Source organism: Ipomoea nil, unplaced genomic scaffold (genome assembly GCF_001879475.1).
Source record: "Ipomoea nil cultivar Tokyo-kokei standard unplaced genomic scaffold, Asagao_1.1 scaffold0761, whole genome shotgun sequence".
NCBI classification, from domain to species: Eukaryota; Viridiplantae; Streptophyta; class Magnoliopsida; order Solanales; family Convolvulaceae; genus Ipomoea; species Ipomoea nil.
In genome coordinates, this window is record NW_017617189.1 from 1,788,561 (window position 1) to 1,811,274 (window position 22,714).

General features: G+C 40.1%; 1 long non-coding RNA gene across 1 annotated transcript; it reads right to left on the reverse strand.

Moving 5' to 3' along the window:
• Positions 1–5,974: 5,974 nt before the first annotated feature.
• Positions 5,975–22,511, reverse strand: LOC109176811. Its single transcript, XR_002053457.1, has 3 exons — positions 22,499–22,511; positions 18,478–18,485; positions 5,975–6,053 (listed from the first exon to the last, which is right to left on the reverse strand). It is a non-coding gene; the product is annotated as an uncharacterized LOC109176811 (long non-coding RNA).
• Between the last annotated feature and the right edge of the window lie 203 nt (positions 22,512–22,714).

Here is a 22,714-nt window from a genome sequence, read left to right on the forward strand (position 1 = left end):
AAAACATTACGAGAGATACCCGTGAGAATATGAGCTGAACGGCATAGCAAGCAGCAAGGGACTTGGATTTACTTTTTATTTATTTATTTATTATTATTATTATTATTATTATTATTATTATTATTATTATATTTTTTTTAAAAAATCAAACGGTATTCGGTTTAGTTCAATTTTTTACCGAACAATTCGGGTCGGTTTTTTATCAAACCGTTCGGTATACAAGAATCTAATACCGTTTGGTTGTTCGGTATATTACCGAACTAAACTAGTTAGGTACGGTTCGATTCGAGAAAATTAAACCGAATTGCCCACCCCTAAAGTTAATTACCAAAATGGTCCCTTGACTATAGCGAAATTATCAATTTGGTCCCAAGTTAACGGTTGACTAACGGTCAAACTAACGGAGGATCAAATTGGTTAAAATTTTTAAAGTTAAGGGACTTAATTGGTTAAAAAAAAATAGTCAAAGACTAAATTGGTAATTTCACTATAGTCAAGGGACCATTTTGGTAATTAACTCCTAAAATAAATATTTGCAACTTTTTAAAAACGCTAGTCTAAATACTTAGTCTAAAAACGATAATCTAAATAAATACAATTTTTTGTTTGAATTTCTCTAAGTCTTCTTAATTTTCTTTTGGGTTGCATTGTCATTGTTTTCAGTACTTGTTCTCTTCTTTTTTATTGGTAGTGTATCATGTGCAATTGGATTACTGGTGGTAGCATAGAGACAACGTCATGCAATGAGATTATGGTGTAGGAATGAGATCTTAGTTGTACTATGAACTCTTGATCTTGCAAGCACATGTTGATATTTGGCAGTCGTAATTCCTCCTCCCCCCCCCCCCCCTACATGTTTCATGTGTTGTGAGATGTGTGTCGTAGATTCTTGTGTGAAAAGTATTGAACAAAATATTAATATTTATTATATTTGTAAAAGGTTCATGAGTAGTATCTTTTGTTCTAGTTCCATAACTTGTTTACTTGTTAGTAACAACAATGACTCTGCAGGTAGTCCGAATATTGATGCCGCAATGTGTCTAGTTTTATCAACAATTTTCAAATCCATTTTGTACCTGTTTATTTTAATTTGAAGTTCATATTTTTGGAATTAGTATGAATAATGAGTGTAGTACTTGATTTTGTGTGTGCTTTTTGTAATATATATATATATATATATATATATATATATATATATATATATATGTATATATATATATATATATATATATATATATATATATATATATATATTGTTGAATTGATACTAACTTTGGAGTACTCACTGCTGCATTTTCACCATAATGCATGCAGTTAAATAGTTTGCCACTTTGTGTATAAACTTTTTTTTTTTGTTTTTTTTTTAAATATTGGCTACATCGTATATACAAAGTGTTTTTGTTGTCAAGGTTTATGCTGATTTTGCCTTTAATCCAAACTGTTGAGTCTAGAAAATAAAATGAATTGTAAATTTATATTAATTCTAATATATTTAAAGGATGCACAATAAGTATTTTACGTATAGGATCAATGAATCCTGTAACGGTAGCTATTTTTGAAATTTCTTCATTTTCTGGATTTGCATGATTGATTGTAGCATTATTATAGTCTCGACATCTTTTCAATGCGTCAAATGTGTAACAATGTTCTATTGCTCTACATTGACATTTTTAATAATGAGTTCTAAATGTAGCTATGTAAAATAATGATTTAATTGCCATTTACATATTATTATTAGCATAACAACATACAAGTCTTTTTGCTGTTCTGCTCAAGGTACTTTTGATTCAATCATTATTGTTGAATGAGTTATTGTGGATAGAGAAATTCCTAATTTATTTAAGAAATAAGATTAGATAAGGTAGTAAAAATTTATACATTTTAAATCATCTTAATAAAGAAATATGATTTACCTTTAAAGGGAATAACAACTGTGATGTAGTCCATAGATATTACGGGGTAGTTTCCCGCTTCAATTTCTTGGGCTATTTGAATACCCTCTTTGTTAATAAATCCTTCCTAAGTAGTTAATATGATTGGATTCAAACTATTTTAATTTTTTTTCCATGGTATTAATGTTGGCTTCAAATTGTTTTTTTTTTTTCATGGTATTAATAAAATACTTGGTAAATAAATATATATTATTATTTTTTATTATAATTTTGATATTTAATTACAAGATAGTGTAAAAAGAAGACAATTGACGATGTAGTGAATATATTTAATTAATGAATTTTAATGTAAGGATCGGAATATTTGCATCGTAGAAAATAAAGACAATATAACTAATGAAATTATATCTTTTTTTTTAATTTTTTGATAATGAATATTTTTTCTTTTGAATAAATGCATTGTAGACATCTAATTCTAAATTAAAGAAATGCATGCATATGTATTAATTTTGTTGTAGGTACTAATTTATTTTAATTTAATAAGAGTAATAGAGTGGGTACTTACTTTTTCATTCACAACAATGAAGTCATTGATTTTTTTTTCCATTCCATGTTGAGACAAATTGTTTTGGGAGTTTGTCAATGACAATTGTTACAATTGCTGTCAATAGAGGATGATGATAAATAATTCGGAATATATGGTTACAATAGATATTGTTATAATGATATAATAAAAATTAACTTACAATTTTTTTTTGAAGTTTTCATGAATTGATAAAATTCTTAGAATGAAGTGTAAACTTGTTCAATTTGAACCAACGAGGTGTCAACATTGTCAATTATTTCAACAATGGTCCTACAGTTTAAAATCCAAATGTAGTTGTATTTTTGATCAACAACTTTGTAGTTAGGTCACCAGGTCTTACAATGATGTAAGAACAATTTTATCTGATAAAAAAAAAATAATATTATAATATTTGTAAAGTAATGTACAACTGTACCATTATAGAAATACAGACAAAAAATATTGATACCATAATCACCTAAATCATTCCCAATAATGCAAAAGCATAATTGAAATATTGAGTTTTGTTCTAAATAATCAAAAGAAGATTAATTAAAAAAAATTGTGAAAAAAAATAAACCTAAATTTGTTTTTAAAAAAATGTAATAAAATGATTTTCAAGGTTCCTTATTTGTAATCCTTGAGCTCAACTTTGAATGCTATGTATTTAGTCGGGCTAATTATTTGACCAAAGTTCATCTTAAATTTTATATTGTATTTTTTTAATAGACTCAACATATTTGTAGTATATGTTCAACAATTATTCCAACTCTGATTGGGATGAGGTTCGAACCTAGGACCTTTCTTATAAAAATCAATGAGTAAGTTTGTTATAATAAATAGTTAATGGAATATTTCGTTACTAAAGTTTATACTAACGGATGCGAGGGTATTTAAGGGAAGAAAATAATATAATAGAGGGTAAAATAGGAAAATAAAAAGTACTAAAATCAAAATAATTTGAACCATTCATGTCATCAAATAGTTTGATGGGCATTTTATAGTTCCCGTTATAGGCCTAACTTTATTGGCTCTTATTAGTATATATATATATATATATATATATATATATATATATATATATATATATATATATATATATATATATATATATATATATAGGTTCTGGTGCGGTTGGTGCGCACAGGTGCGGTTGTGCGGTGAGAGGAGAGCCATTGATTTTGATTAAATCAATGTCCAGGATTACCAAAATTAAAAAAAAAAAAAAAAACGAGGTGACAATTTGGTAATTTTTGCATCTAGGTCAAATTTAAGGTGTGTGATTTTTGTGCTTAAGGTGCGTTAGTTTTGTGCTTAAGGTGCGCGGGTTTTGTGTTTAAGGTGCGTGAGTTTTGTGCTTAAGGTGCGTGAGTTGTGTACTTAATGTGAGTAGTTGTTGAAACTTAAGGTGCGTGAGTTTTGTGCTTAAGGTGCGTTGATTTTGTGTGCTTAAGGTGCGTGGGTTTTGTGCTTAAGGTGCGTGAGTTTTGTGCTTAAGGTGTGTGGGCTTTGTGCTTAAGGTGCGTGAGTTGTGTACTTAATGTGAGTAGTTGTTGAAACTTAAGGTGCGTGAGTTTTGTGCTTAAGGTGCGTTGATTTTGTGTGCTTAAGGTGCGTGGGTTTTGTGCTTAAGGTGCGTGAGTTTTGTGCTTAAGGTGTGTGGGTTTTGTGCTTAATGTAAGTAGTTGTTGAAAGTTAAGGTGCGTGAGTTTCGTTCTTAAGGTGCGTTGTTTTCCTTCTTAAGGTGTGTGATTTGTATATGCTTAAGGTGTGTAAGTTGTGTGAAATTTAAGGTGAACCATTTTAAAACCTTAAGTGCGTGGTTTGTGTTCTTAAGGTGCTTTGTTGTGTTCTTAAGGGGCGTGATTTGTATTCTTAAGGTGTTTTGTTTGTGTGCTTAAGGTGCGTGATTTGTGTTCTTAAGGTGTTTTGTTTGTTTGCTTAAGGTGCCTGATTTGTGTACTTAAGGTGCGCCATTTTAATGCTTAAGGTGCGTCCTTCGCACAACCGCATGGGAACCCTTCCCCGCACCTGAACCCTTCCCTATATATGTATAGAGAGAGATAGATTAGAAATCATTCCTTTTAGAAAAAACAAAAGCCCCACTTGTGTTCAAATTTTATTTGAGGGAAAAAAGGGATAAAAATTATGACCTAATATATTAAACAATCAAAGCATACCACGTTTAGAGTAGAAAATGAAAGTATATATAAATTTACTCATAAAAGGTCAAATAAGCTTTTTAAGTTGTGTAAATAGTACAATTGAGCCAATAACTATATATATATATATATATATATATATATATATATATAGGGTTGCATTCACATGCAAACACCCTTAAAATACAAACATGTGGACATATACCATGCACATACCTAAATGCGGGTGTGCACACATCCGTGGACGATAGTGCACACACCTATATGTGGGTCTGCACACATCCGTAGTATGTATGTGTGAATCCACAGTATTTGGGCCAGTGTGCACATGTCCATGAAAGACAGTGCACAGAGGCGGACACAGCACACAAAATCATAAAAACTAATCACAACCTTAGATATCCAAAATCCAACGATCCAGAAATGTCCACAAGTTTGTATTTTAAACCCTGTTTTTACATGAATGTAATTCTATATATATATATATATATATATATATATATATATATATATATATATATATATATATATATATATATATAGGGAAGGGATCAGGTGCATTTGTGGCTTCCCGTGTGGATGTGCGGTGGACTAATGTGCGTGAGGTTTATACTTAATGTGCGTGAGATTTGTATTCAATGTGCCTGAGATTTGTACTTAATGTGCGTCATGTTAATATGCGTGAGTTTTGTACTTAATGTGACCGAGTATTGTGTTTAATGTGTGTGAGATTTGTGCTTAATGTGCGTGAGTATTTCAGAATTACGAGCTCAGAAGGAAGCAGAACAGAAACTCACGCACATTAACCCCCAAGCTTCTTGTTACTTCTTCCTTCAATTTGGCCATGGATTCTGGATTATCAGCTACCTTCAATGCAGTTGAATGTTTATATAAATGACGCACGCACAGTAAAATTTGCACAGCAGCTAAGTGTTGATTTCTGTTGTATTATTCCCATAATTCTTAACCACCATAGCTCACCTCCGCATCATCATCATCATCAGGGAGGGGGCAAATGGCTACGGGGATGGGGAAGAAGCTGACATCAATATTTTCTGCTGCATTTTACACATTCACGCACATTAAGTACAAATCTCAGGCACATTAAGCACAACACTCACGCACATTGAGTACAAATCTCACGCACATTAATCCACCACACATCCGCACGGGAAGCATTCAACCGCACGGGAACCTTTCACTATATATATATATATATAAAACTCAATTTAACTATTCAAGCCCCTTAAACCTACCAAAAAAGAAAATGCAATGATGTCTTATTCGTATTTTTTTTTTTAAATACTACTAGCTCTGCTACAATGTAGTATCTGTTCATAACTATTTTCTCAATTTACTAAAACACAAAGAGTTAATACCGCCTCACTGGAGATCCACTCATGACCTCCCATTTGAGAGAGCCATTTCGTGCCACTAGTATTTGTTTAACGTAAAATACTACATGCACTCCGACCCATTTCTTACTCCCATCTTATACTCCCTCTCACAAATTTTGTATGCAGACACATTCATTGGGACTCACATGATGAAAATAATCAACCTTTGTTTGTGTTGAGATATTTGATGATATTAATCATCTATATTAATAGTCATGTGTCTCTTAAGTTTTCCATATGTCTCTTGGGTTTCCCATGTGTCTCTTGGGTTTTCCATGTGTCTCTTTGTTTTCTCATTTGTATTTATTTTTCATCATCTTGTTAGCACTATATATACAAGTGCTTGTATTGAAGTTGACACAAGACACAATATATTAGTTTTTCCTCTTCTTCTTGTTTATTTGTATTCTACATGGTATCAGTCGCTAAGGTTTATATCTACGCATAAACTCATCAATGGCTGATGACGAGCAGCCGCATGCATTAACAGGGCTGATTAGTGGTACACCGATTTTTGATAATCAATTGAATGGTAAATTTGATCCATGGTTGTGGATAATTGACACAGGGGCTTCTCGTCACGTTACTGGTGATTCCACTCGAATGACTGATGCAAAAGATATATTTCATTGCGCTGTTGGTTTACCCAACGGAAAAACAGTGGTTGCAACTCGAGAAGGCTCGGTTCAATTAACGGACAAAATTTTTCTTAATCATGTCCTTTATGTTCCGTCTTTAAGTTGCAATCTTATTTATGTTTCTCAGTTAAATGATGATATGCATAGCAATATCCACTTTAACTCTTATATGTGTGCTATACAGGACCAATCGGGGGAACTGATTGGAACGGGTGTTAGACGGGATGGACTTTACTACTTCAAGGGAATCGATTTAGTGCAACATCCTACAGTAAATGGTGTGACAAGTTCAGTCAATCTTTGGCATCAACGAATGGGTCATCCATCTGAAAAAGTGGTAAAACTACTTCCGTTTGTTGGCACTGCTGTGGGGAAATTTTAATAAAGCTTGTGATGTTTGTTTTCGTGCTAAGCAACCTAGAGATAAGTTTCCTTTGAGTAATAACAGAGCATCTCGAATATTTGAGAAAATACATTGTGATTTGTGGGGTCCTTACAAACATCAATCCTCTTGTGGTGCACGTTATTTCTTAACTATAATAGATGATTATTCGCGAGCAGTTTGAATTTATTTAATGATGGATAAAACTGAGGTTTTTAAAATGTTCTTGTGTTTTGTGGCTATGATTGATAGACAATTCTCTCAATCAATCAAAGTCGTTCAGAGTGACAACGGTACTGAATTCAATTGCTTGCGTGATTTTTTTTTCTGATACTGGAATTCTATTTCAAACTTCCTGTGTGGGAACTCCTCAACAAAATGGTAGGGTTGAGCAGAAACATAAACATATTCTCAATGTAGCGAGAGCTTTGAGATTCCAAGCCAATTTGCCAATTTATTTTTGGGGAGAATGTGTTCTTGCGGCCACACATCTTATAAATTGGACACCAACACCGTTGCTTGGTAACAAAACTCCTTATGAAATTCTTTTTGGTAGTCCTCCATCTTACAACACAATTCGTGTTTTTGGGTGTCTCTGCTTTGCCCACAATCAAAAAACAGAAGGAGATAAATTTGCTAGCAAGAGTCGAAAGTGCATCTTTGTGGGATATCCATTTGAGAAAAAGGGTTGGAAGCTGTTTGATCTTGACACCAAAGAATTTTTTGTTTCCCGCGATGTGAAATTTTTTGAGGATGTTTTTCCATTTCCCCTCATAGATACGAATACCAATCCTCATGAAGAATTTGTTCACGAAGATTTTTCTGTAATTGTTGAAGAAGCCGAGCCCAGCTCCACAAACGAGCCAAACCCTCTGTAAGCATTGAAAATTTTAAATAATATTGTTGGACCGTGATGGATAATTGGTCATTAAATTAATTACTTTAATTAGGCTAATTGGACTAATATTTATTTAATTGGGTTAATTAAATGGCCCATTAAATAATTAATTAGTTTAATTACTTAATTAAATGTAATTGAATGTTGGATTGTTCAGCCCAAAATGGTGGAATGCTTAATTGATTTGGACCAGGCTGCTTGGATGAACTGGGTTGTCTAATTAACGGGTTTGACTTGGTTCTGGCCCATCAGAATTATATGTGGATTATATAATTTTGGAGAAATATGAATAATTTGATATTATTTGAAGATTTGATGAGATCATGAACCTGGACGCGATGGTGTCCCGATACATTCCTTAATTTAATTAAAATAATTAAATTAAATTAGGAATTAAGAGTTGGTTGGAGATTTTCCCTCACTCTCACCACTATAAATAGTGGTTTCATTTCCAAAGAATAGAGCTCTGGAAATCTGCATATCGAAGCTCTGCCGAAATCTCGCCGGGACATTGTCTGGAACACGCCCGCAGTTATATATACTGCGTATATTGCGCTAAGGAACACGCCACTTGAACACCGGAAGCCCATCTTTGAAGATCAAGCTGCATATTAGCCCTTCACTGAGGAGCAAGCTACTAACTCCGGAGGCCCTTTAGCAATGAACTACTCCAATTCGGCACACTCCCGAATTCGGCATACTTCCAGTTCGGCATACTCCCGAACTCGGCATACTTCCAGTTCAGCATACTCTGAACTCAGCACACTTCCAACAAGGAACTCGGCATACTTCAAGTTCAGCATACCCTGAGCTCGGCACACTTCCAATTCGGCATATTCCGAATTCGGCACAGTTCTAATAGGCATACTTCTAGTAGAGAATCAGAGGACTTCTCATATACAGAGATTGTACCCCTTCTTGATTGATACATACTACTTGTAACCGATACTTTGAATTTTGAATATATACAATTCAAGTTTTTCGCGTTTACATATTTTGGCACGCCCAGTGGGACAGCTCTGCCTCTCATCTCTCTACTACTATACCTCTACCTGCGCATCAAATGGCATCGAACAATCCCATGTTCAGGAGGACCTATGCCCAAGCTACCAAGTCCAAGTCTACGCTTGTAGCTAGCCCTGGCACAACCCAGAAAACGCAAGGTCCGCTGACAAGGAACCGCGCAAAGGATTTGGGGGTCCGGGTACCTGAACCTCAGTCCATGGCACGACGGGTGGTTCGAAGGCTCGACAAGTCCCCTGCTGCCTCAAAGGCAATCGCTTTTGCTGGAAGTCTACCCTCTCCCAAGGGAGCTACCGATGGTGGTAGTCCAACTTCTATGCAAGGAAATGCTAGTAGCGGGAGCACTTCCCCTGTAACTCTGCCACATCCAGTATGGAAGGCTGCACCTGAGTGGTCGCATGTCTACAATGTCATGCCTGCCATGGCGACAAACACAGAGTCTGTAGAGGAGCAATTAGCTAGAATTGCTAGGTCTCTGGAAGGAATGGCTGTCGCTCTCCAAAATCAAGAGAAACGGCTTAACACCCTCGATAATAGGGTAGGAAGCATCATGGAGGAGCAAGGAAGCCGTGCTCCAGGAAAGCAACCTGAAGGGCAAGAAGAGGTTGGTCAGCAATCACCACCACCTCATGTTAGCCATGTGGTAGGAGAAGCTGCTTCCCACTTACCTGCAACTGAGAAAACTATTCCAGTTACCGAAGGCATGATACCGGTGGATCAGTTGAAGGACTACATAATGGGGGCCATCAAAGGCAAGTTGGATGGAGGCCAACCTTCATATTCCTATGCTAAGCCCTACACACAAAGAATTGAGGAATTGAAAATGCCCTACGGCTATCAACCTCCTAAGTTCCAGCAATTCGATGGCAAAGGAAATCCCCGATAGCACATTGCCCACTTTGTGGAGACATGCAATGATGCAGGGACTTATGGCGATCTGTTGGTAAAGCAGTTTGTCTGTTCGTTAAAGGGAACTGCGTTTGATTGGTACACTGACCTCGCGCCCGGCTGCATTGATAGCTGGCATGATATGGAACGTGAGTTCTTAACTCGTTTCTATAGCACAAGGAGAACGGTCAGCTTCTTGGAACTCACCACTACTCGCCAATGGAAGGGTGAACGCGCCGGTACCTACATCGAAAGGTGGAGGGAACTATGCCTGAATTGCAAAGAAAGAATATCCCAAAGTTCTGCAATTGAGATGTGCATCCAAGGAATGCACTTTGAACTCTCCTATATCCTACAAGGGATTAAGCCAAAGTCCTTTGAGGAGTTATCCAGTCGTGCTCACGACATGGAATTGAGCATCGAAGCCAGCGGAGGGCTCAACATATTGAACTTGCCTAGCTCTTCCAATGCACTTGGAAAACAAGAAGTTAAAAAGTGGAACAAACCTTTTCCAAAGCAGGAGAAGAAAGAAGTGATGAATGTGAAGGCTACTCCCATGACAGTCTTCACTAAGGCAACTGAAAGGCCTAGGTCAAGATCATTTTCTGGCCCGTCAAGGGGTGGTAGAAGGCCGACAATTGAAGAAAGGCAGGAGAAGACTTATCCTTTCATGGATTCCGATGTATCTCCCATGTTTGATGAGCTACTTAAACTTAGGCTCATTGAGTTGCCTGAAATGAAACGTCCCGAGGAAGCTTCAAGGGTGGATGATCCACACTATTGCAAGTATCATCGTCTTCTTGGTCATCCGATTGAGAAGTGTTTTATCTTCAAAGATAAAGTAATGGCACTGGCCAGAGATGGGAAAATTGAGCTTGCCGATGCCAAAGCGAGCTCAAATCAAGTCTCGATTACGCCCGGACGGTTCGCTCCGCTGTGTACTGAAAAGGAAGATGGAAAACAACGGAAGCGTCCACTCCCCTTCATTGTTAAGTATGCTGCTGGTCAAAGTTCAAAACCACAGCAAAATGATAGCACATCTGAAGGAAAATGGGTGATAGTCACTCATAGAAAGAAGAAAGTTGAGCCTGGGAGGCATCCTAAGCACACAGCGAGAAGTTAGGTTGAGAAAACCTCAACAAGTGGCAATGCCCGCAGACTAAAGACGAAGGGGCATGTCAAGCAACCACGAGCACCAGTTCCTTTGGCTCAATATATGCCAAAAGGATTTAATCTTCAAGGGGTAGACCGTGCTAGCTCCTGCCTAAATACAAATGACAAGCCAGAAGATGGAGGTGAATGTTCATCTCCTAAACACACCGAGGATGAGGAAGTGTTAATGCATAAGGCTACTTCCTACTCCACGGAAATTACCTTCAAGGATGAAGACTTGTTACTTGGAGGCACGCCACACAATCGCCCATTATTTGTTGAAGGCTACACCCGTGGGCAAAAACTCAAAAGAATTATGGTTGATCAAGGCTCAGCTGTCAACATCCTATCCCTCCGAGCTGTGAAGGACCTTGGTATATCTACAGATGAGCTTGCCCAAAGTCGTCTAATGATACAAGGCTTCAACCAGGGAGGGCAAAGAGCAATCGGCATCATCAGACTTGACTTAAGAATTGGAAACCTAAGTTCAGGTGTCCTCTGCCATGTCATAGATGCAATGACATCTTATAACTTGTTACTTGGAAGGCCATGGATACATGAAAATGGGGTGGTACCCTCGTCTTGGCATCAATGCCTCATGTTTGAAAAGAACGGCGTAGTTGAAAAGGTTGTCGCCGATGAAAGCCCTTTCACAGAGGCTGAGTCTTACTTTGCAGATGCAAAGTTCTACATTAAAAGGCAAGTTATTGTTGAAGATATTGAGGAAAGCCATGACGATCCACCTTCCCAATCAAAGTCAAAGGGAAAACAAGTTGTAGGGGGAGATCAACATAACACGAAACTCATCTTCCCGCTTGCAAGGATTGATACACTCAAAACAAATGCAGCAAAATCAACCGAAGAGAAATGTGGTGATAAAGTGGGCCAAATATTCCCCGCCAAATGTACCGAGGGTTTCAACCCTAACGCTTATAAGCTTCTAGCCAAGGCTGGCTATAACCCCAACGAGCCACAGAAGTTGGGAAAGCTTATCCCAGAAGCCGGTGGTAAAGGCAAGGCAAGTCACCAAGAGCCTCAAGCGCGCAAAGGGTTGGGCTATGTCCCCCCTAAACCAGTGCGAATTCTTATAAACAGGGCTGCAAGTAATTGTATCTCCGCGGAGGGAAGCGAGTATGACCCAAACCTCACTCCTACCAATGATAATGGGCAAGACAAAAAGAAGTCAGTCTTCGACCGAATCGGTAAGGCGGACTCTCGACGCTCAGTCTTTGATAGATTGGGGTCAAGTCCTAAAGCCCTAAAGAGAAAGTCAATGCATGATCGACTTGGAGCTGTCCAAGTTATTAAAGACAGTGCCAATGTTCCTGCTGAAGTGGAACCTCCAAAAAGGCTCAGAAGCATGATTCCTTCTCGTATGAGACGAGAAACATATATTCATGTTACATGCGGTGAAGTATTGAAAGTCCAACCGAAGACCATTGTACACACTCGAGTACATAAAGAGGAAAATGAGGAAAGCGTAGGCTCAAGTGATGACGTACCACCAACCACTTAGGGAGAGGTGGCATCGTCGTTCCATATCACTTTATGTGATGAGACCTCGATTGAGGGGGAAGATGCAGAAGATGCACCCCATGAGTTAGAAGAAGGGGTACGAGCCGCGGTGGACGAATTAAAAGAAGTTGATCTGGGAACGCCTGAAAATCCTCGTCCTATCTTCATTAGCGCACTCCTTTCTGATGAAGATGAAGAAATCTATGTCACATTGCTGAAAGAATATATTGATGTCTTTGCATGGACATACAAGGAGATGCCAGGGTTAGACCCAAAGGTAGCTGTGCACCGCTTAGCAGTGAAGAAGGGGTGTCGCCCGGTTAAGCAAGCTCAACGACGCTTCCGCCCCGAGCTCATTCCCTCGATTGAAACAGAAGTTAATAAGCTTATTGAGGCTGGCTTCATTCGTGAAGTTAAATATCTAACCTGGATATCCAGTATTGTGCCTGTGCGCAAGAAGAACGGCCAGATCCGCGTCTGCATAGATTTTCGGGACCTCAATGTGGCATGCCCGAAAGATGACTTCCCGCTTCCTATCACGGAGTTAATGATAGATGTCGTGACTGGGCATGAGATCCTGTCATTCATGGATGGCTCCTCCGGTTACAATCAAATCCGCATGGCGCCGGAAGATGAAGACTTAACTGCATTCCGAACGCCAAAAGGCATCTACTGCTATAAAGTAATGCCCTTTGGTTTGAAAAATGCAGGTGCTACATACCAAAGGGATATGCAGACAATATTTGATGATATGCTCCATAAAATGGTCGAATGCTACGTAGACGACTTGGTTGTGAAGTCGAAATTGCGCACAAATCACTTGGTGCATTTAAGGCAAGTCTTCGACCGCCTACGAAAGTTTCAACTGAAAATGAACCCCCTGAAATGTGCTTTTGGGGTTGCTGCTGGAAAGTTCCTCGGGTTTACTGTTCGACACAGGGGCATCGAGATTGAACAAGCAAAGATTGACGCCATAATGAAGATGCCTGAACCAAGAAACCTTCATGAGCTTAAAAGCTTACAAGGGAAGTTGGCTTACATCCGAAGGTTCATATCAAACCTAGCAGGAAGATGTCAACCTTTTAGTCGGTTGATGAAAAAGGGCATCCCGTTCATATGGGATGAGGCATGCAAGAACGCATTTGAGAATATCAAGTCATACTTGATGAAGCCGCCTGTGTTAACTGCTCCTGTTCATGGCCGCCCGCTGATCCTTTATATCTCCGCCCAAGACAGTTCTGTGGGAGCCTTGCTTGCTCAGGAAAATGACAAAGGGAAGGAGAATGCTCTCTACTATCTCAGCAGAATGATGACCTCGAACGAGTTAAAGTACTCCCCAATTGAAAAGCTATGTTTGGCACTCGTGTTCTCAATCAAAAAACTTAAGCACTACTTCGAGGCTCATACCATCCGGCTTGTCTCCAAAGCGAACCCGGTGAAATATGTTATGGCGAAGGTCGTTCTCTCCGACCGCCTCGCAAGGTGGTACTTATTGTTTCAACAGTTCGAAATTGTATATGTGCCGCAAAAGTCTGTCAAGGGGCAAGCCTTGGCCGATTTCCTAGCAGACCACCCAATACCTGCTGAATGGGAGTTGTCTGACGATTTGCCTGATGAAGATGTGCTTATCATTGAAGTCCTACCCCCATGGAAGATGTACTTTGATGGAGCTTCGCATAGAGAAGGGGCAGGTGCTGGAGTTGTCTTCGTCACTCCAGAAGGCGAGGTGTTGCCATATTCATTCACCTTGACCGAGCAATGTTCAAACAACGTTGCTGAGTATCAAGCATTGATACTTGGGCTCGAGATAGCGGCTGACATGAAGCAACTGAGAATTAACATTTATGGAGATTCGAAGTTGATCATAAACCAAGTGTTGGGTCTATATGAAGTGAAAAAGGCGGAGTTAGTCCCATATAACAACTATGCAAAGATACTCATGCAATGGTTAGGGGACGTCACAATTGAACATGTACCGAGGAAAGAAAACAAGCAAGCTGACGCCTTAGCCGCATTGCCTTCAACTATTGCTCATCCTGCAGCCCGAATACAAGTATGTCAAAGGTGGGTGGTTCCACCAATCTTTAATGAAGACGGCTCAGTTGATGAAACTGTTGAACTCCCTACTGCCTCAGTGTATGATATAGGCAAAGACGACTGGAGGCAACCGTTAATTGACTACCTCACTGATGGAAAGTTACCTGAAGATCCCCGTAAAAGGGTGGATATAAGGCGTCGAACTCCTCGCTTCATCTACTATAAAGAGACATTGTATCGTCGTTCCTTTGATGGAATCTTTCTCCGATGTCTAGGGGAAGAGGAAGCTTTACAAGCTATGCAAGAAGCTCATTCTGGGGTTTGCGGTGCACATCAATCCGGTCCCAAGTTGCATTTCCACATTAAGCGAATGGGATATTATTGGCCTACAATGGTAAAGGATTGCATAGACTATGCTCGAAGGTGCCAAGCTTGTCAATATCATGCAAACTTTATTCATCAGCCACCAGAACCTCTACACCCAACAGTTGCATCTTGGCCATTTGATGCTTGGGGACTTGATGTGGTTGGCCCAATTACGCCTAAGTCATCTGCAGGGCATGCCTACATACTAGCTGCCACTAATTACTTTTCAAAATGGGCTGAAGCCGTGGCATTGAAGGAGGTGAAGAAAGAGAATGTTGCAGACTTTCTCCGTGTTCACATCGTCTATCGATTTGGTATCCCACTATATATCTTAACAGATAACGGGAAGCCCTTTGACAACAAGTTGATGGACAAGATCTGCAAGCTTTTCGACTTTAAGCAGCGAAACTCATCAGCTTACTATGCAGCTGCAAATGGGCTTGCTGAAGCTTTTAACAAAACCCTATGCAATTTGTTGAAGCAAGTGGTCTCAAAATCGAAAAGGGACTGGCATGATAGAATGGAAGAAGCTTTGTGGGCGTATAGAACCACATACCGCACACCTACTCAAAGCACTCCATACTCTTTGGTGTATGGTGTAGAAGCGGTCTTGCCTCTAGAGCGCCAAATACCTTCCTTGAGGTTGGCCATACAGGAGGGTCTCACCGATGAAGAAAATGCTAAACTACGCTTGGCCGAGCTTGAAGCCTTGGATGAGAAACGGCTGCAAGCGCAACAAAGCCTGGAGTGCTATCAAGCTCGCATGTCTAAGCTTTTAACAAAAGGGTAAGGACCCGTTCCTTTCAAATTGGGGACAAGGTCCTAGCTGTTCGCAGGCCCATCATCGTCACGAGAAAAACTGGTCACAAGTTCACTTCAAGGTGGGATGGTCCCTACGTGATTCTAGAAGTTTACACCAGTGGGGCTTACAAGTTGATTAGTGAAGATGGTTTGAAGATCGGTCCAATCAATGGAAGGTTCCTAAAGCTTTACCACCCTTAAACTTGGGGTGTCAACACAAGTCGTGGAAATATGATGAACGACTCATCCACCAAAAATGCAGCACGTGGTTAAACTGCTAATGCATCTCGCTTTGTCTATGGGTGGGCCCAAATCATAGACGCTCCTGGCCCGCATGAGTTTAAACTGTGAACGGCTCTACTTTGTAAAAAAAAAAAAAATCATTTGAACTGCGTTTGACTTGATCTCCTTGATAGGAGTACGTAGGCAGCTTAGAATCAAATTATCTAAGTTCAGTCATAACAAAATCAAATCCAATTCATGTTGCAAGAGTGGGTTATCTAGACAATCCTTCAACGGGTGAAAGAAAAGTTGTATGAATTATCGCTAAAGGACCGGCACATAAATGAGAAGCATTCAATTATCAAAAGTTAGAAACGAAACAACAAAAGTTCTTGCAATCAAAAGAGAAGCTAAATGACAAAGAGTATCAGTCAATAAAAAAGCCTAAAGCTAAGCATATTGTCTTTGCACGCTTCTAAGCCTCTCTTTGCCTCCTTTAAGCTCGTTTCATCTTCTGGCGTCAGTACAGTCAGGTCCTTAATGCGGGTGACCTCTGCCCTAGCCTCCGAAACGGCAGTCTTAGCATTGCCCAGGTCATCTGTAATTTTGGCAATCGCAGTGTCGCATTCCTCTGCCTTAGCACGAACTAACTTCAGTTCTTTCTCCAATTCCTCTTCCCGATCTTTTGTGGCCTTAAGCATCTTATGTTGGCCCAATAGATCTTTCTTGAGTTTCCTAAACTCGTCTTGTGCATTCTTAAGCGCATCCTTCGCCAGGGATAAAGACTGAGACTCGCTCGATGTTTTGTCAGAAATTGTGGACCTTAAGTTATCAAAGGCTTGAGCTTTCGTGAAAATCTCTGCAACCCGTGTTTCCAAGGGAGAGATATCAATGTCTAACTTCCGCAGATTTGCAAAAGCGTTCAAAAAGCTCTCTTGCAAAGATGAAACGTGTTCTACCGAGGTGTCGTCCAACTTTTTGCGAAGCTTGTTCCAGACATTTATGACAACCACCTTAAATTCTTCCAGTACGAGGTCTTTTCCATCAAAGACAGAGACCTCAGGTCTATCTTGCTGACCTACGCGTGGCTCGTCGAGGGAATTCCCCGACTGGTGCGTGTTTGATGCTGAGGCACTGTTTGAATGTCCACTTTCTCCAGTATTGCTGGCTGCCACCCTTTTATTTGATGACTCAGCCCCTCCACTAGCAGGTATCGCCACATTTTCCTGTCAAGAAGTAAAAGAGGGTAAATTAAGTGCTACCAGCAATCATTGGGATAAGCGAGAACAGTGATTTACCTCCACTGGGGAAGGCGAACGTCTGTCTCGTCGCCGTTTCCAGTGACGGTCATGGCTTTCCTCATCACCCGAGTCCGACCGTACCACATCGGCCCTGTTTTTCGAGATGATATGCTCCTTTCTCTTCTTGGGTGGTGGTTCATCTCCCTGGACTGGGTGTTTGCCCTTCTTGGCGGTGCCAGCCTCCTGCTGCACGTTGGCTGGATCCTCAGGAGCTAAACCCTTGATATTGCGCTCGAGGTAGTCCCCATGGACTTGGGCCCACCAATCTTTATAGCCCGGCGAGAAATACTTCTTCATGGTGACAATAACTCGAGTCGCGGGAAATGTCACTCGCGACCCTGAACCCCTAAGTGTAGAGTGGCGCCAACGTTGGAAACCCTCCGAAAGCGTGACCTCACGCTCATCATTGCCCAGTATGCCAGAGCTGCCGTCTTGGTAGTAGCTGAACTGTCGGCTGAATCGATGAGGAGTGTAAGGCTCTGCGATACATGCATCCGCCCATCGCAATATGAGGTGGTTAGAACGAAGACACATGAGGTACTCGTGGTCGGTAGAGTGTGCGTCCCCATTATCGAGGAAGTGGAGATCCTTAGTTAGGCGGCGCGTCGTGCAGAGCCAATTGGCGCTGTCGGCTTTGAACATCTTACGACGAGCCTCTACTGGTCCATAGTACCTCGCGCCACCCTCTCCAGAGTAGGCAATCATCAGTGGGGAAGCGGACGGTTGATCATTTGCGAAATGAGTGTCGAAGTAGAACGACAGCCATCCGTACACATAGTGAATGGGAAAGTGACTATCAACTGACCCCGGCGTACTAGAGTGCGATATTACATTCAATCCATTGTAAATGCTCGCAAGTACGGGGATCCCAAGGTTCAGTGTTTTGCCCGTCGCCATTAGACTAGCCATTTTGAATGTTTGGGCTCGAATGAGTCGCGTTGCTTTGATGGGGAGCACGAATACGCACAGCCAACAACTTAGGTATGCCGCCAAATGGGTCTCCTCCTCGTATTCGGAGGGAATTCCAAGCTCAGCAAAAGGCGCTTTGGTCGTTTTGGTCCAACCCCCGAATGCTGGGATCTTGCCACTTGGATTATGGGTGTTCCTCGGGCGAGTCTTCTTCTTATCCTCCTTCCTAGGCGGTGGCCTGTCATAAACTTGCGGTCTTCTGCTCCAGAATTCTATCCACTCAACAACGTGAACTGAACGACTTTTCTCCTGTTGCCCACGGCGACCACCTCGTTGCCTAATTCGGTTACCAAGGTGACAGTATGCTTGGAACAAATACTTACAACATTGAGGTGCGGAGTTGATGTCTTCCCCTGTTAATTGCGAGGCAGTTGGAACATACTCATCGTAGATGTCGCCAGATATCGGTAGACCGCAAAGTACATGCATATCCCAAAGTGAGATTGAAAGCTCACCGAGGGATGTAAGCAAGGTATTTGTCATGGGGCACCACGCTTCGCAGAATGCTTGGACAATAGGCGTCGAGCGGTCATATGTGAATAAGGAGGCATATACGCCGTCGTAGATCGTCACATCCTCTAGAAGTTTGCGATGCCGACTGAGTATAGCCTCAGTCCACTCCCAATACCCCTTTGTGAAGCTAAATTCACCTTTAAAGCTGGGGTGCTGATTCCATGAAGCCTCACCTTCAAGTATCCATCTCCCAAAAGTCGGGAGTGTGTCTGTGTAGTCTACATGACTTAAGCCGGTCTTCAGAACCCATGTTTTCGATGGCTGGGTGTCAGTGTCATGGGTCCAATTTTCCACTTTATATGGCGGTATCTGGGAAAGACGAGTTCTCGACGCCATTGGTGGGTAAACGATGAACGACATGCTATCTTTTCCAGTCTCGTCGCTTGATACTTTGAGCCTCCTCTTCTGATCGGCTCCCACGGTTTCCCAAAACACTACCATTTTTCAAAGATGGTTTGCGATGTATGAATCTGCATGAAAATCAAGAAGCCAAGTCCATAAGTAATAACAATTTGTAAAGCAAGGAAAAGTTCTAAGTCTAAAATCGCCATGAAACTGTTCAAGGAAATTTTTCACGTGATGATATGTGCACGAGACAACCCATATAATATATAGTATACGTATACACTTACCACGTACATATATTACATATTACATGCGTGTGTACATATATTATATGGTAAGGCAATTATACACCCACAACTTATATAATGGAAGCATGGGTTATATATTATATACCCTCATATACACATAGCTACGCTATATACATGCCTACAAATAAAATTAAATCACATATATATATATATATGCCTAACACAGTAAACATAAAAATATATATATATTATGATGCATGGTCCTATACACTATATTACAAATCAAATTAAATCACATATATATATATATATATATATATATATATATATATATATATATATATATATATATATATATATGCCCAGCACAGTAAACATAAAAATATATATATATTATGATGCATGGTCCTAGACGCGCTATATACATGCCTACACTATATTACAAATCAAATTAAATCACACACACACATACACACACACACACACATATATATATATATATATATATATATATATATATATATATATATATATGCCCAGCACAGTAAACATAAAAAAATATATATATTATGATGCATGGTCCTAGACGCGCTATATACATGCCTATACTATATTACAAATCAAATTAAATCTCACACACACACACACACACACACACATATATATATATATATATATATATATATATATATATATGCCCAGCACAGTAAACATAAATATATATATATATATATATATATATATATATATATATATATTATGATGCATGGTCCTAGACACCCTAGCTGGTATGCACTCAGAGGCACAGTAAACATAGATACGGTGGTATTCACACGCAAAGCAGACCTGGGAAAGCTGGAAAGGGAGATTGCACATGGCTCTATGTAGTCTTTCTTTAAATGCGAACTAAGCAAAAAGCGCAGAGGACAAATTAAAAGAAAACTCCTTTCACTATCTTGGTACCTCTGTAGCGGCCTCTTCTACCCTGTTGATGAATGCAGCGGAGCCTCACCAAGCAATCCGTCCTTCGGTGACGACTCTATGGCGCACGGCGAACTCCTGGAGCACAAGAGAGGGTTTCTTCAAGCCAAAAATGAGAGAAGAAAAGGAAACAAAACACAATTACGCCTGTAGCAGAGGCGTGCCCGGAGAGCTTCCCCTGCGACGGTATCGCTATACCGTGGTGCGACAGCCTCGAGTCAGCACTCTACGGCGGCGAGCTCATCGGCGGCGGTTCGTAGGACGGCGGCAACACGCCGGAGCGCGTGCCGGGAGAGCTTCCCCTGCGGCGGCAACACGCCGGAGCATGTGCCCAGCGGCTACCCAGCAGCTTTCTTCTCCAAGGACGGTGGTAAAACAGCGACGACATGCCTGGGCATGTGTCCGACGACGTTCCAGCAACTCTCTGTCCCCAGAGATGGTGACCGGCGCAGAAAAGTTAATCTCCAAGCAGGTCCGATGTTTTGCAGTTATAAGTGCGAGAAGACCCAAACAATGGTGGAAAACAACCCAGGAAATTAATTCCTAGGAAGCTCCGATCCAGTGTTGGTGACGACGGTGAGTTCAAGCAATGGTGAAATACACCTTAGAAAGTCAATTTCCAGGTGTTTTCTATCCAATGCCTCACATTCCTCGTTTTTCTTCTTCTCCTGTCGAAAGAGAAATCAAGAAGATAGTATGTATTGTAAAAATTAAATTACCTGAAGAACAAGATGCAGCGGGTGAGGGTCAATTGCTGGCAGTAGCTGTAGTCCGTGGTGTGAAAAAATTGTAAGCTGTTAGGAGCTATTTATAGATGCAAGCTGCTGATGAAATTCGTATGAGCTTGAATGTGCCCAGTAGTCGGAATTTGTTGATTAATCCATATCAAATATGGGTTATGTGATATGGTTTGTTACACGTATGAGGGCTCCATTTCAAGAAATTCTGGTTGTTGTTTAGAATTCAATTTAGTTTGAAAAAAAAAAATCAACTTATTTGAGCTAAAAAAAATAGAAGAATATAATGGAGTATTATGGACTTTGAATAATATTTGGATATTCGACCATTACTAAATTGGAAGTCTCTGCAATCAAGTATGATTTATTGGACTACAGTTACAAATATGGACTCTTGGACTGCTACGGTTAATTTCGAGACTACCTTCCCTCTGCATTTAAGGCACGTCAAGCAAGTCTCGAAGGGGCAATTTGTAAGCATTGAAAATTTTAAATAATATTGTTGGACCGTGATGGATAATTGGTCATTAAATTAATTACTTTAATTAGGCTAATTGGACTAATATTTATTTAATTGGGTTAATTAAATGGCCCATTAAATAATTAATTAGTTTAATTACTTAATTAAATGTAATTGAATGTTGGATTGTTCAGCCCAAAATGGTGGAATGCTTAATTGATTTGGACTAGGCTGCTTGGATGAACTGGGTTGTCTAATTAACGGGTTTGACTTGGTTCTGGCCCATCAGAATTATATGTGGATTATATAATTTTGGAGAAATATGAATAATTTGATATTATTTGAAGATTTGATGAGATCATGAACCTGGACGCGATGGTGTCCCGATACATTCCTTAATTTAATTAAAATAATTAAATTAAATTAGGAATTAAGAGTTGGTTGGAGATTTTCCCTCACTCTCACCACTATAAATAGTGGTTTCATTTCCAAAGAATAGAGCTCTGGAAATCTGCATATCGAAGCTCTGCCGAAATCTCGCCGGGACATTGTCTGGAACACGCCCGCAGTTATATATACTGCGTATATTGCGCTAAGGAACATGCCACTTGAACACCGGAAGCCCATCTTTGAAGATCAAGCTGCATATTAGCCCTTCACTGAGGAGCAAGCTACTAACTCCGGAGGCCCTTTAGCAAGGAACTACTCCAATTCGGCACACTCCCGAATTCGGCATACTTCCAGTTCGGCATACTCCCGAACTCGGCATACTTCCAGTTCAGCATACTCTGAACTCAGCACACTTCCAACAAGGAACTCGGCATACTTCAAGTTCAGCATACCCTGAGCTCGGCACACTTCCAATTCGACATATTTCGAATTCGGCACAGTTCTAATAGGCATACTTCTAGTAGAGAATCAGAGGACTTCTCATATACAGAGATTGTACCCCTTCTTGATTGATACATACTACTTGTAACCGATACTTTGAATTTTGAATATATACAATTCAAGTTTTTCGCGTTTACACCCTCAACTTGAGCCAAGCTCCACACCCGAGCCAACCTCTCAACCAGAGTCAAACTCCATACCCGAATTCAGCTCACAACCTGAATAACACACTAGCACTCTTGCTCCAAATAACCAGGATCCGAATGTTGAGATGGGTCGGGGTATGAGAAATAAAGTTCCTTCAGTGTGGTTGCGCGACTATGTTATTAAT